At 44.6% G+C, this 14,569-nt stretch overlaps 1 protein-coding gene across 12 annotated transcripts in view; it reads right to left on the bottom strand.

Moving 5' to 3' along the window:
- The window catches only part of FOXN3 (forkhead box N3), a 432,012-nt gene that overhangs the window by 10,700 nt on the left and 406,743 nt on the right, over positions 1-14,569 (bottom strand). The gene's annotated exons all lie outside the window — the stretch shown is intronic.

The following is a 14,569-nucleotide window of genomic DNA, read 5'->3' as shown; positions in this document are numbered from 1 at the left end:
TCCTGAAGACAGCAACCCACGCCAAGGCCATCAGGATGCCTGTATATCAAGTTGAATCAAGTAGAAGCTCATAACCTAAAATCACCAAAGAGCCCACTAGCAAAGTATAAATGTAAAAATGCCACATAAAAAGTGAGGACCCTTGAATGATGAGGCCTTCAATGAGATCCTAGGGAATCAGCGGCAAACAATGGGGATAAAGGCCGGCCTGACCTCAGCTCCAGATGGAACTGGAGAAAAGAAAAGCCTCCCTTGAGAGTTTTAAGCCACGAGCCTGAAGTCTTGTGGGTGTGAGGCCAGGATTCTACCGTGTGGACCAGAAGACCCCAAGCTATATTCAGTTTAAAGTGCCCAGGGGTGCCGAGGAGAGGAAGGCACAAACCCTTTATGGAAGAACATACTTTAAACCCAGTCCACAAAGAACCCTCACAGATAAGATTTTAAAGAACACAGGTTCACAATTTTAAAAAAAAATCATTAAACACAAAAGAAATAAGCCACTATAAGAGAAAACAGAAAAAAAAAAAAAAAAAAACAACACCCTATAGCATCTGAACTGTAAAGTCTGAAAATACTGCAATAATCAGCCAAAGAATGTAATGTACCCCCCCAAAATAAATAAAATAAAAGAGGGAATTGGCAAATATTAGAAACACTGGATTACTAAAACCAAGCAGATTTGGCTGATTTGGGGATGCCTCAAACAGAACTTCCAGAGCTAAAAAATATAATTCCTGAAATTAAAAAACTCAATGCAATTGAGTTGTGGAAAACAAACAAACAAAAAAATTAGTTGAAAGATGGATCTAAAGATATTATAGAAAATGCAGCAGAGAGAGATAAAGAGATGGAAAACATGGAAAAGAGACTGGGCAACACAGAATATAATAAGATCATCCAATATAAATGTAACTGGAGTTCCAGAGTGAAAGGAAATATGGGGAAGAACCAATCTCAGAGTAGAAAATGGCTGAGAATTTTCTAGCTTTGATGAAAGTTACCAATCTTCAGATTCAGAAAGCCAACAAGTCCCATGGAGGATACAAAGAAATGCACACCTAGATACATTAAGCCATCCCAGACATCACACACACACACACAAATAGAGCTTTAGAAGTACGAGAAAGGAAACACATCACCTGAGGAGGAGGAGTTAGATAAAACCTGTGGCTCAGATGAGGTAGAGCAGTAATCTCGAAACAAGAGAGAAAAAGTAACTGTCTAATACAGTGCTATCGTCTGAGAATGAAGGCCCGGGCAGAGGCTGAAGGCAGAAGGAGAAGAGGGCGGCAGGGGATGAGGTGGTTAGACAGCATCGCCAACTCAATGGACATGAGCTTGAGCAAACCCCGGGAGACAGTGAAGGACAGGGAAACCCTGCGTGCTTCATTCAGTCCGTGGGGATGCAGAGTCGGACATGACTTAGCAACCGAACAACAACCAGGAAGAAGGCAAAATAAAAATATTTTCAGACCAAAAGTCAAGACTTTGATTAAAAGCAGATACTCAATGATAGGAACTTAGGAGTATTTTTCAGGCAAAAAAAAAAAAAAAAAAGAGAAAACTTGTGGCTAGCCAAGGGGGAAGGCTGGGATGAACACATCCACACACGACTATATATAAGATAGAGACTCAGCAAGGACCTGCTGTGTGGCACAGGGGACTCCACTCAGGCCTCTGTGTTAGTAATAATCTATGTGGGCAAAGAGTCTGAAAAAGAAGGGATACATGCACTGGGTAACGCAGTCATTCTGCCGTACACCCGGAACTAACACGAGGCTGTAAATCAACTATGTACGGGCATAAAATAGAAGTTAAATGAAAGCCAAGGGCGAAAAGGTCTTGCTAAGCAAAGGAACTGTAATCAAGTAGTGACCCGTGGGGACACCAAGCTGTCCCCTGGTGTCTCTGGGGGTTTTGGTTCCAGGTCCCCAGACATCAAAATCTGTGAACGCTCAAGTCCCCTTGACAAAATGGTGCAGTATTTGCTTATAACCTACGCCTGTCCTCCCATGCACGTTAGAGCATCTCAGGATTACTATAATGCCTAATACAGTGTACGGAAAAACACTCGGCAAACAACTGCTAGTGCACAGGGAAAATAAGTTTTGATTTTTGGAACTTTCTGGAATTCTTTTTATTTCCTTATATTTTCTATCAGCAGTTGATTGAATCCATGGATGTAGAACCTATGGATATGGAGGGCCAATGATAATAACTGATGTAAAGAAACGGAAATATGAAATAGAGCTCAAGTCCTAGACAAATGTAGCATATGATTTGGGAGGTGGAGAGAACAGAAATTAAAGCATTCCAGAGGTCTTGTATTGAGCAGGAGGTTAACGATACTGATTAACTCTGTACCTTTTAAAATAGTCATGCTAAAAATTCTAGGATCAACACTGAAAGAACAGAAAGACCTATATAACTTATTAACCATTAGAAGGGGGGGGGGGGGAGGAATGACAAGTAGGAGAATTGTGGTCAATTTAAAACAATGTTGGTGGGCTTCCCTGGAGCTCAGTGGTAAAGCATCTGCCCACCAACGCAGGAGACACGGGTTCGATCCCTGGTCCAGAAGACCCCACGTGACCTGGAGCAGTGAAGCCCGTGGGCTGCAGATAGTGAGCCTGTGGAGAGCCCACGATCCGCAGCAGGAGACTCAGCAGCGAGCAGCCCGTGCGCACAGCGAGAGCCACGCTCACGACGCCCGGGGGAAGCCCTCAGCCAGAACATACAGCACGGCCAAAGACAGGCACAGCGGGAAGAACAAAACACTGGGAGGAGGGAGGCTGGGGGGGCACACGGCGCAAAAACGCAGACTGAGAGGGCAGAAACAAACCCACACGCGTCGTTTAAAACAGGCTAGTATCTCCACTAAAAGGTGAAGATCATTAACACTGACTTAAAGTCATGTGCCATTTATAAGACATGAACCTAAAACGTTAAGGACTAAGAAAGGTTAAAAGTAAAAGGAGGAAAAACACTGTGCCATGTTGATGTAGCAAAATTAAACCAGACAGGATAGATTTTTAAGGCAAAAGATCATTACTGAAGATAAAGAGTCACTGAATATTCAGGAAGGTTCAATTCACCGGGAATATATAACTGTTCTAAACGTGGAGACCTCCAATAAGGTTGCTTCAAAATACACCCAAATTGGAAGAGCTACAGGAAGAAATGGTCAAACCCACATCTCTCCCCCTTCTCCCCCAGACACGGTTCATATGTAGATTTGAACTAGTGGACATATACTGAACATGTGCTCATAACAGACAAGGTATATTACTTTGAAGCACACACAAAATATTTATAATAAAAAATGGTATACACTACTAGACCACATAGCAAGTCTCCACAAACCTCAAATAGCAGTATCTTATAGATGAATTTTCTGACCACAATGCATTGTAATTAATAATTAATGATGAAGAGGTAACTAAAAACAAAAATAACCAAAAACCACCTCCTCATAGGTTTGAAAATCTAAAAACACAATTCTAAAAACACCTATGGGTGAAAGAAGAAAGCAAGATGAAAACTAGTAAATACTTTTAACTTGTAACAATAATGAAAATAAAAGGCACCAAAATTTATGGATACAACTAAGCAGCAGTTCCAATGAAAGTATAACCTAAACTTTTACATAAAAGAATAAAAGTTTAAAATAAAAGTATCCAATTCAGAATTCACTATCACAACAAAAAAGAATAAACCCAAAGAAAGAGAGGAAACTATAAAGAAACTAGTAGAAATCAATGATATAGAGAAGAGATACAAAATAGAGGTAATTATAATTATTTTAAAAAGCTCCAAAGTTGATTCTTCTAGAGAAAAAACACTATGTGTGTTAAGGTTAAGCAAAAAGAGAGGTAATAAAATGAAATAAGAAATAAAAGGGATACAACTACAGAAGACATTGAAAAGATGACAGATATATTATAAGTAATTTTATGCCACATTTTTGAAAGCAGGTGATATGGACAAATCCCTACAGACACCAAAATGAATTTAAAAAGAAATGAAAAATAAGTTATACTATAAGAATTAAAGAAATTCACTCAATAGTTAAAAAATCATCCCACAAATAAAACACCAGCTCTGCAGTGGTTTTGCAAGTGAGTTCCACCAAACATTAAGCAACAGATAATTTCAATCTTACCCAAACTCAGGGAATCTAAGACTGAATACTCTTTAATGCGTCATGTGAGAATGATGTAACCCTGACACTAAAACTAGATAAAGATGGCACTGGAGAAACATGAGAGAGTTTCAAGGGGGCCCCAGAGAACGTCTGCTTCTGCTTCACTGACTGTGTCAAAGCCCCTGACCGTGTGCCCACAGTAACCCGTGGGGAACTCTGAGAGAGGCAGGAACACCAGGCCACCTGACCTGCCTCCTGAGAAACCTGTATGCAGGTCAGGAAGCAGCAGTTAGAACTGCACATGGAACAACAGGCTGGTTCCAAATAGGGAAAGGAGTACGTCAAGGCTGTATATTGTCACCCTGCTTATTTAACTTACATGCAGAGTACATCATGAGAAACGCTGGGCTGGAGGAAGCACAAGCTGGAATCAAGATTGCCGGGAGAAATATCAATAACCTCAGATATGCAGATGACAGCACCCTTATGGCAGAAAGTGAAGAGGAACTAAAGAGCCTCTTGATGAAAGTGAAAGAGGAGAGTGAAAAACCTGGCTTAAAGCTCAACATTCAGAAAACTAAGATCATGGCATCCAGTCCCATCACCTCATGGGAAATAGATGGGGAAACAGTGGAAACAGTGTCAGACTTCATTTTTTTGGGCTCCAAAATCACTGCAGATGGTGATTGTAGCCATGAAATTAAAAGATGTTTACTCCTTGGAAGGAAAGTTATGACCAACCTAGACAGCATATTAAAAAGCAGAGACATTACTTTGCCAACAAAGGTCTGTCTGGTCAAGGCTATGGTTTCTCCAGTGGTCATGTATGGATGTGAGAGTTGGACTGAGAAGAAAGCTGAGTGCTGAAGAATTGATACTTTTGAACTGTGGTGTTGGAGAAGACTCTTGAGAGTCCCTTGGACTGCAAGGAGATCCAACCAGTCCATCCTAAAGGAGATCAGTCCTGGGTGTTCCCTGGAAGGACTGATGCTGAAGCTGAAACTCCAGTACTTTGGCCACCTCGTGCAAAGAGTTGACTCATTGGAAAAGACCCTGATGCTGGGAGGGATTGGGGGCAGGAGGAGAAGGGGACGTCAGAGGATGAGATGGCTGGATGGCATCACTGATTTGATGGGCATGAGTTTGAGTAAACTCCGGGAGTTGGTGATGGACAGGGGGCCCTGGCGTGCTGCGGTTCATGGGGTTGCAAAGAGTCGGACACGACTGAGTGACTGAACTGAACTGAACTGAGAGAAACATGAATATGGACAAATATGCAAAAATTCACATATAAGATGCTAGTGTACCAACGCTAGCGATATGTAAAAAATATATCACCAGTATATTAGAAATGTAGGTTTTATTTAAAATTAGGAATTTATCATGTAATTCACCACAGTAAAACAATGAGAAAAAATTTAAGGTTCTGCTAAGTGATATAAACATTTCTTTGAGGAAATTCAACCATTTACGATAAACTACGATTACAAGCCAAATATAGAAGGAATATTTTTGTAACGATAAAGTATATTTCCTAAAAAACCTATAACAAACAGTCCATCAATCGTTCTTCAAGAACACAGCACTCTTTAAAATAAGAAACAATACAGGGGCTTTGGTGGCAGTCCAGGAGTTAAGAGTCTCTCCTCCAACGCGGGAGATGTGGGCTCTTTCCTTGGTCAGAACTTGGATGCCACGTGCCGTGCAGCAACTGAGCCCCTGCAAGGCAATTACTGAGCCTGCACCCTCTGGAGCCACACCTAGAGAGCCTGTGTGCCTCAACCATGATCGGACGCAGCCAAATAACAGAGGTAAGAAAGGATGAAACAATATAAAGGTGTCTGCTGTCATTACTTTTCCTCAGAGGTTCTAACTGTAACAGGACAGGAAAAAATAGGACAGGATATAAGAATAGGATATAATAGGACAGAATATAAGAAAAATCCCCACCATTATTTATCTGATGTTATACACAGAAGAATCTACAGATAGATTAGTAAATTTACTAAGTCAGTTTATTTAGCAAGGTTGCTGGAAAAAATTAATATATAAACAATTAACTCCAGATGGATTATAGTATTGAAATGATATAGGAAAAATTTTTTAACATCTTTTAGAAAAAAACTACAGAAGGCCATATAATCTTAGAGTAGGGACTTTTTATTTAAAGACACTAGATTTGATTACAAAGTGATTACTAAGCATGAAGATTAAGAGCTTCTGTTCATCAGAAGATATTACTATGGACAGTGAAATGACCATCCACAAACTTATAAAAGTTATTAGCAACACATACAGCCAATAACAGCATATTAAAAAGGAGAGACATCACTTTGCTAACAAAGGTTTGTATAGCCACTGGAAAAAGCCATGTACAGATGTGAGAGTTGGACCAAAAAAAAGGCTAAGTGCTGAAGAATTGATGTGTTGTAGTACTTTCAAATTTTAGCGCTGGAGAAGACTCTTGAGAGTCCTTGGACTGCAAGGAGATCCAACCAGTTCATCCTAATGGAAATCAGTCTTGAATATTCATTGGAAGGACTGATGCTGAAGCTGAAACTCCAATACTTTGACCACCTGATGCGAAGAGCCGACTCACTGGAAAAGACCCCGATGCTGGGAAAGACTGAAGGCAGGAGGAGAAGGGGACGACAGAGGATGAGATGGTTGGATGGCATGACTGACTTGATGGACATGAGTTTGAACAAACTCTGGGAGATGGTGAAGGACACGGAAGCCTGGCAGGCTGCAGTCCATGGGGTCACAAAGAGTGACTCAACAACAACAAGATAGTCAATAAAGGGTTATTATCCAGAATATACAAAGAAGTCCTACAAAGATAAGAAGAAAAGAAAACAACCTGATAGAAAAATGAATAAACTGTTGAGCAGGCAATCCATCAAAGAGCGTGTTCAAGCAGCCAGTTAAATAAATGGAGAACTGTGCAACCTACCTCCTTAGTAATAAGGGAAATGGAAATTAAAATGCTGCAGGATACTGTTACATATCCACTAGACTGGTTGAAATTGCACAGGGTGACAACTCCACATATCTGTGAAGATGCCGAGGAATGGGAAGTAGCATCCTCTGCTGGGAGGCATGCACATGGATACGAGCAGTTCAGAAAACAATCTGTCATCATCTGGTAAAGTTGAGCATATAACCCCGTATAAACCAACAATTCCCACAGTGAAACATGCACTTAGATGAAACTGTAGGCATGGACAGGAATTCCCATGGCAACTTTGTAAAAGTAACTATAAACAATTCAAATACCTTAAAAAAAAAAAAAACCTGTGGCCTTCCACACAGTGGAATATTATATAGGCATGAAAACACCATCAGTTACAACTGCATGAAGCAAACCAAACAAACTTTGTCATGAATAAAGAGGGTAAGGAGTAAGTCAGAAAAGAAGACATAAAGTATCATTCCAGATATTAATAGATAAAATTCAAATCAAGCAAAATTAAATATATTCCTTATGGATATGAAAAATACTGCTAAAAGCCTAGGAACAGCGCACGCAGAATCTGGGATTACTGTTATCTTTAGCAGCTGCGGGGGCCTCTGACACCCGCTCCTGCTGCGTAGCCCTCCCTGGGGAGCGCGCGGGTTCAGCAATGCCAGGGGCTCTGCCTCAGTGGCCATCTCCACATTGGGGGCAGGAAGGGGCACGTTCCCTCCCGTGAGCTGCAAGGGGTCCCCTTAAAAGACTGAGACAACTGTGACTCCTTATCTGCATTACGTGATCATATACTGTTCTGTGTGATCACAGAACACGACAGGAATGGCCCTAAAACTCTCCTCCATGAATCATTTTGCATTTGGCACAGTCCAGCATCATCAGGAGTGCAGAGGACTTTTCACATACAGTAGGAAAAGCTGCCAGGACTTTCAAAGGCCTTAACCAATGCCACTGGTTTGAAATACGAGGAGCAACTGCAGAACGTGGATCAAACATCACACGGTGAATTTGCTGGTCACTGTTTCGATTTCTGGACCAGAAGAGCCAGAAGCCGAGACAAGAGCTGAGCTGGTGGCCCAGAGGGCACTCACGTGCATCTTCAACCCCAGGCGTTGTTTTCCCTTTTCCCTTTACTGTTTCCTCCTCTCCTCCCCACCACCAAGCATAACCTAATACTGAGTTCTAGAACTGCTGTCAAAGACCATGGTTTCAAAAGATGAACGCTGACAGGCACTTGGTTTTTAAATTAAAACAAAAAACAGATCAGTGGCAAACTTTCCTTCCAGTGATATCATCGGGCCCCACCCTATCTTCAAACTGAAGGGTGCAGGCTTCCTGAACTCCTGTGACAAACATGTTCTCTCCAAGGGAAAGAGAAAGACAATGACCAGGAGCAGACCTGAAGCTGACACATGCATTTTCCTGCTGACTTTATTTTGACAGGACCTCAAGTATTAATGCTTCGTATGACAATAGAACCATTAATTCCTGACTTGCTTCCTGTTCCAGGGGAACTGCATTTTCACTTGAGATCCTTAAAGCTCAAAAAATATTAAGCAGCCTTAGGTGGTGATCAAATGAAACTTTCTTGTAATTCTATAACATACTACGGTTTAGACTGTCACGTCTCTGGTGGCTCAGACGGTAAAGAATTTGCCTGCAATATGGGAGACCCACGTTCAATCTGTGGGTCAGGAATATCCCCTGGAGAAGGGAATGGCTACCCACTCCAGTATTCTTGCCTGGAAAATCCCATGGACAGAGGAGCCTGGTGGGGTCACAAAGAGTCCGACAGGACTGAGTGGCTAACACGTGCTTTAAGATTACTGTCATGACCCCTTAAAACCCGGGCTTTGCCACGAGTGTGCACTGTCCTGAAGGTGGCCCGGGAACTCAATCTGTGCCTTTTCTGGGGTTTGGGCCTGAGCTTCAGGTATTCAGGGAGGGGATCTGGGAAGGTACGTGGGGAGCAGGTGGATGAATCATGCTCTCCACACGACATATTTCATTTTTTTAGCTTTAAACAATTGTAATAAAATACACAAACATAAAAAAACTTACCATCTCAACCTGTGTTAAGCACACAGCTCAGTGGTATTAAATATGCTCATAACGTTGTGCAGGCGCCCCACCATCCATCTCTATAACCCTTCATCCTGTAAAATTGTGACTCGTCCCCAGTAAACAATGACCCCATCCCCTCTCCACACAGACAGTGGCAACCACCATTCTATGCTCTGTCTCTATAGAGAGGACTATTCTAGGTACCTCATTTAAGTGAAGTCATACAGTATTTGTCTTTTTATGAGTAGCTTATTTCACTTAACATAAATGTCCTCAAGGTACATCCACATTGTAGCATGGATCAGAGCTTCCTTCTGCCTAAAGGCTGAATATTCTATCATGTGTATACACACCCCATTTTGCTTGTTTGTTCATCTACTGATGGACGCTCAGGTTGCTTACAGGTCTCCAGTTCAGTTCAGACGCTCAGTCGTGTCTGACTCTTTGTGACCCCATGAATCGCAGCACGCCAGGCCTCCCTGTCCATCACCAACTCCCAGAGTCCACTCAGACTCATGTCCATCGAGTTGGTGATGCCATCCAGCCATCTCATCCTCTGTCGTCCCCTTCTCCTCCTGCCCTCAATCCCTCCCAGCATCAGGGTCTTTTCCAATGAGTCAGCTCTTCACATCAGGTGGCCAAAGTACTGGAGTTTCAGCTTCAACATCAGTCCTTCCAAAGAACACCCAGGACTGACGTCCTTTAGGATGGACTGGTTGGATCTCCTTGCAGTCCAAGGGACCTGCCACGCTGTTTTCCACAGTGGCTGCACCACCTTACACTCCCACCCACAGTGCTCAGGGTTCCAACTTTTCCATAACCTCGTCAACATGTACTATCTTCTGTTTTCTTGATGGTGCCATCCTAATGAGGGTGAAGTACGACCTCACTGTAGTCTTGATCTGCATTTCCCTAATGATTAGTGACGTTGAGCATTTTTCTATGTGCTTATTGCTTATTCCATGTACTGTTTGTGTATCTTTGGAGAACAGTCCTTTCCCATTTATGAACAAGTGTGTGTGTTTATCATGTATTTACTGAACACCTGTATGGTTTACTACATGCCAGGTCCGTAACTGTGTATTAGTCCTAGTAACTCAGAAGGTGGGGGCTGGTTTTCTTGTGGGAAGCCTGGCCCAGGGTCCCAGTCACAGGCTATGGGCACAGGAAACCTGGCTCCCAAGTTCGTGTGTGCAATTTCTGAGCTCTCCTGACCTACGAAAGGCTTCCCCGACAGCTCAGTAGTGAAGAACCCGCCTGCAACGCAGGAGATGCAGGAGATGTGGGTTCAAGTCCTGGGTTGGGAAGATCCCCTGGAGGGGGAGAGGGCTACCCACTCCAGAATTTTTGCCTGGAAAATTCCAGGACGGAGGAGCCTGGTGGACTTCAGTCCATGGGGCTGTACAGAGCTGGACGTGAGTGAGCACACAGTCTGACGTGGAGGACGGCGCGCCCACCAGCTCTCTCTCGATCCTCCGGCAAGCCTTGACGTTGGTAGCTGTTCTTTGCCACCTGAGAGGTCGCTGAGGGTCAAAGAGCCTCAAGCCTCAAAAACACGGCGGCTCAGACCCAGGAGAGCTGCTGCGGCTTGTAGTTGAGAAGCAGCCCCTAGTTCCATGAATGGAAGAAATCTTATGCTGTGTTTTCCCAAGAGATCCAGAAACAGTTCTTCTAGGGCTAGAACTGTTCCATTCAAATGTATTCCCTGCAAGGAATTTCACTGGAGAGGCAGCAGAAGACAGACGCATAAAACTTAGAGAAGTGGGAGCAGTTATTTTGAGGATAAAGTGTCTTCAGGACTCCCCGCCTAGGCAAATCTAAAAAATAAGCGGGTTTCCAATGTCTAAGGATGGGCCGATCCCTGAGGTTATTGAGTAAAAAGTCAACACAGCAAAGTCAATTACACTATTGACAGATACTCTTACAAGGAGATTTCACATCATAATTACACGCAAAGGAGCCCAGCAAATACAGGCTATGTAGTGATCAGCTAATAAAAGTAACACTTCATCTGTGTCAATAACAGTTTCAGAGTTAAGACAAACAAACATGGCCTTTGGCACTCAGCGGAGGGGAAAAAAAACCCCAACAAATCCCCGAAAGACAAATATTTTTACTTAAGGAGAAGTTACTTAGGCTCACACAGAGAACCTGTCACACACAGCAGGGTAGGAAACAGGCCTTCAGGGGGCTCTGATGACCTCTGGCCCTCCTGCCAGCCCCCGCTGAGCGGATGGGGCAGCCACCCCCACAAACGCAGGAGCCCCCAGGGACCCCTGGTCACCACCACGTGGTCTGGCAGATGTCATCTGCTGCTGTTCTGGTCTCTGCTGGGCTGTTTTCCCTTTAACCTCAGCTGAATCTAGGTTCAACTGACACAAGGCCAAATTAAAAAAAAAAAGGAAATTTCAATTACAATGAAGGTGAAAGCGCAAAACAGGATTTTCCCTCCCCCTAAACACGTCTTCATGGGTTTTACAGTCTCCCTCAAATACCCACATGGTAATGTTTATGTTCACTTTTCCTGAAGGTGTCGTACCACCTATTTGCCAGGCACTTGGGCCATAAGGAAGGAAAAGGTACTATAAGCGAGGGTCCCTGACCTTCTGGAGCCTGCGACCTTCCTCTCCCTGAAGTCTCTTAAAACCGAGGCGGAAAGTGCAGAGCTGGTATTGGGATAATGGCTAACACACGGCGGCTGTTCATTTTACCGAGAGGATTCTGCTCGGACCTCCGGTGACGCTGGGGAAGCTTGCTGCTCGGGTCTGCGTGCTTCTGGAGAGGACGGGCATGCAGAGCTACAGCCCCAGGCCGGCCACCTGTCCGCGCCCGCCTGGCTCCTCCTAGGAGGCCTGGATCCCAGCCCCGGCTGCTCCTGGGAGCTCTGAGACCCAGCCTCGAGGGGCAATCATTCAAACCTCACCCGAGGGGATGTGGCCGCTTCCTGCAGTTGTTCCCTCCCTAACACCCCGAGTTCTCTTCCAGTCGCCTGGTTAATAACTTTCTACCTGGCTAACGGTTCTTTATTTTGAAGTCTCCCTGTTCGAGTCCCTAGCGTGGCTTCTGCCTCTCCCAGTTGGACCTGACGGACACACACGTCTAGCCGCGGAAACTGCTTTTGGTCTTTTACTGTGGAAGGGGCCCAAGCAAGGTGTTGGCTGGAATGGATGAGTAGCAACTCTTTGACCAGAAATGAGATATCACTGTCTTGCTATAGTGCTATGGATAACATCACCAATTCGGTGGACATGAACGTGAACGAATTCCGGGAGATGGTGAGGGAAAGGGAGGCCTGGCGTGCTGCAGTCCACGGGATCACAGTCACAGAGTCGGACACGGCAGAGCAGCTGAACTACATCATCAGCAACAGTGCTGTGCAGCCTTCTAACCAAAATGTAACAGGCTTAAAAAAAAATCAGTATTTTAAATAATACCTCTAGAGGGTACTAATCTCTAAAAGTCAGCAATCATATATGCCGTGAGGGTAATAAAATTAGGAGGCAGCTCCTGCTGAAAGCCAGGGCAGTCTCAGGCCTCCGTTCCCTCTGCCTGGCCCTTCCCTTCTCCCAGGGGCAGGGAGAGCTCCGTTTGCTTAAAAGGCACTGAAAAGATGCTGAGGACAATAAACCGGAAGTCTACGCTCAGTATCTGCACATGAAAGGAGATCTTTACTGCATGTGAGGAGAGTCTGTCGTCTTCCTAACCAGAAAGGTAAATGAGGAGGTTAGGCAGAAGTGATTTTAAGAAAGAACAAAAGACACAGAATGTCTCTCTCGTAATGTGAGGCCAAGGCATAGCTATTTTGGCTCGAAGGAAGAGGCTTACCATTCATGAACTGAAGGTCATAAATTACTGATCTCAAGATATCTAGGAAAGATATGGGAGAAGCACAAGAAAAAGAACCTTTCCACATTGTTGGAAAGTATCACCATGTCTGGTTAGCAGAAGTGATAACTGGCTTTATCATACAATTACTATTCTAATTCCTACCAACTTTCCTCCTTAGTAGGTTCCAAATACCAGCATCTGCCCTGAAGGTAGGACTGCAAGGAAATTGAATCAGTCCAGCCTAAAGGAAATCAATCTTGACTATTCATGGCTTCCCTTGTAGCTCAGTCAGTAAAGAATCTGTCTGCAATGCAGGAGACCTGGGTTCGATCCCTGGGTTGGGAAGATCCCCAGGAGAAGGAAATGGCAACCCACTCCAGTATCCTTGCCTGAAGAATCTCATGGACAGAGGAGCCTGGTGGGCTGTAGTCCATGGGGTCACAAAGAGTCGGGCATGACTGAGCGACTAACACTTACTTACTTACTTATTCATTGGAAGGACTGAAGCTGAAGCTCCAATACCTTGGCCACCTGATGCAAAGAGCTGACTCATTGGAAAAGACCCTGATGCTGGGAAAGATTGAAGGTGGGAAGAGAAGGGGACTACAGATGATGAGATGAATGGCATCACCGACTCGATGGACACGAGTTTGAGTAAACTCTGGGAGTTGGTGATGGACAGGGAGGCCTGGCGTGCTGCGATTCATGGGTTCGCAAAGAGTCGAACATGACTTACTGTCTGAAAACAACTCTGGCAAAAGCAGTTGGTTTGCTGGGAGGGTTAAAAGACACAAGTGAGGGATTTCCCTGGCGGTCCAGGTGTTAAGACTCTGCGCTTCCAACGCAGGGGAAGTGTGTTGGATCCCTGGTCAGAGAACTAAGATCCTGCACATGCAGCCAAAAGATAAAATACAAACGAAACCAGGAGTGAGCGGAGAATCTCCACGTGGTCGATTCCCATCACAGAGCCTGAGCCTGCAGTCCCCTCAAGTCCCCATCAACACACTTCTGGGGATGGTTTCCTTTAGCACATGAAATAATAGGAAAGCGAGATGGCATTTAGGTGTGAACTTGGTCCAGAAGTGCTGGAAAGAAGCTGGGATCCAGTGTCGTGAAGGGACGCAGCCAGCACGGCAGGTCTCTTCTGAACAAGCAATCGGGGCCCAACACTGAACGTGTGATGAGGCCTCCGCCAAGCAAGTGAGAGCCAGCCCTTGTCCTCAGCAAGCCAACCACAGAGGACAGAGGGGACACACACAGCACCACTCACCAGAGGGCCACGCCCAAAGCAAGGGGAGAAACTAATCTGATGCGGACTCAGAGGCCTGCTCAGAAAGGCCTGGTGAAGGGGTCATTCTTGTGATGGGCCGAGAAGGATGTGCTGCTTTTTACATGGAGGCGGAGGAAGTCTACACAGAGGAAACTGTAGGATAAGATGGGCCAACATTGGATCATGGGGAGAACAAATCTGGCTGGAGGAGGGGGGGAGGGGAATCGGCGGGGTGTCAGGGTCAGACGGTGGGAGTCGACGGGGATGCTTCTGCAAACAGCCAGAGAGGCACGTG

Source organism: Dama dama, chromosome 12, assembly GCF_033118175.1.
Source record: "Dama dama isolate Ldn47 chromosome 12, ASM3311817v1, whole genome shotgun sequence".
In the NCBI taxonomy this organism is placed as follows: Eukaryota; Metazoa; Chordata; class Mammalia; order Artiodactyla; family Cervidae; genus Dama; species Dama dama.
The sequence above is the reverse complement of the archived record's forward strand: the minus strand, read 5'-3'. Positions and strand labels throughout refer to the sequence as shown.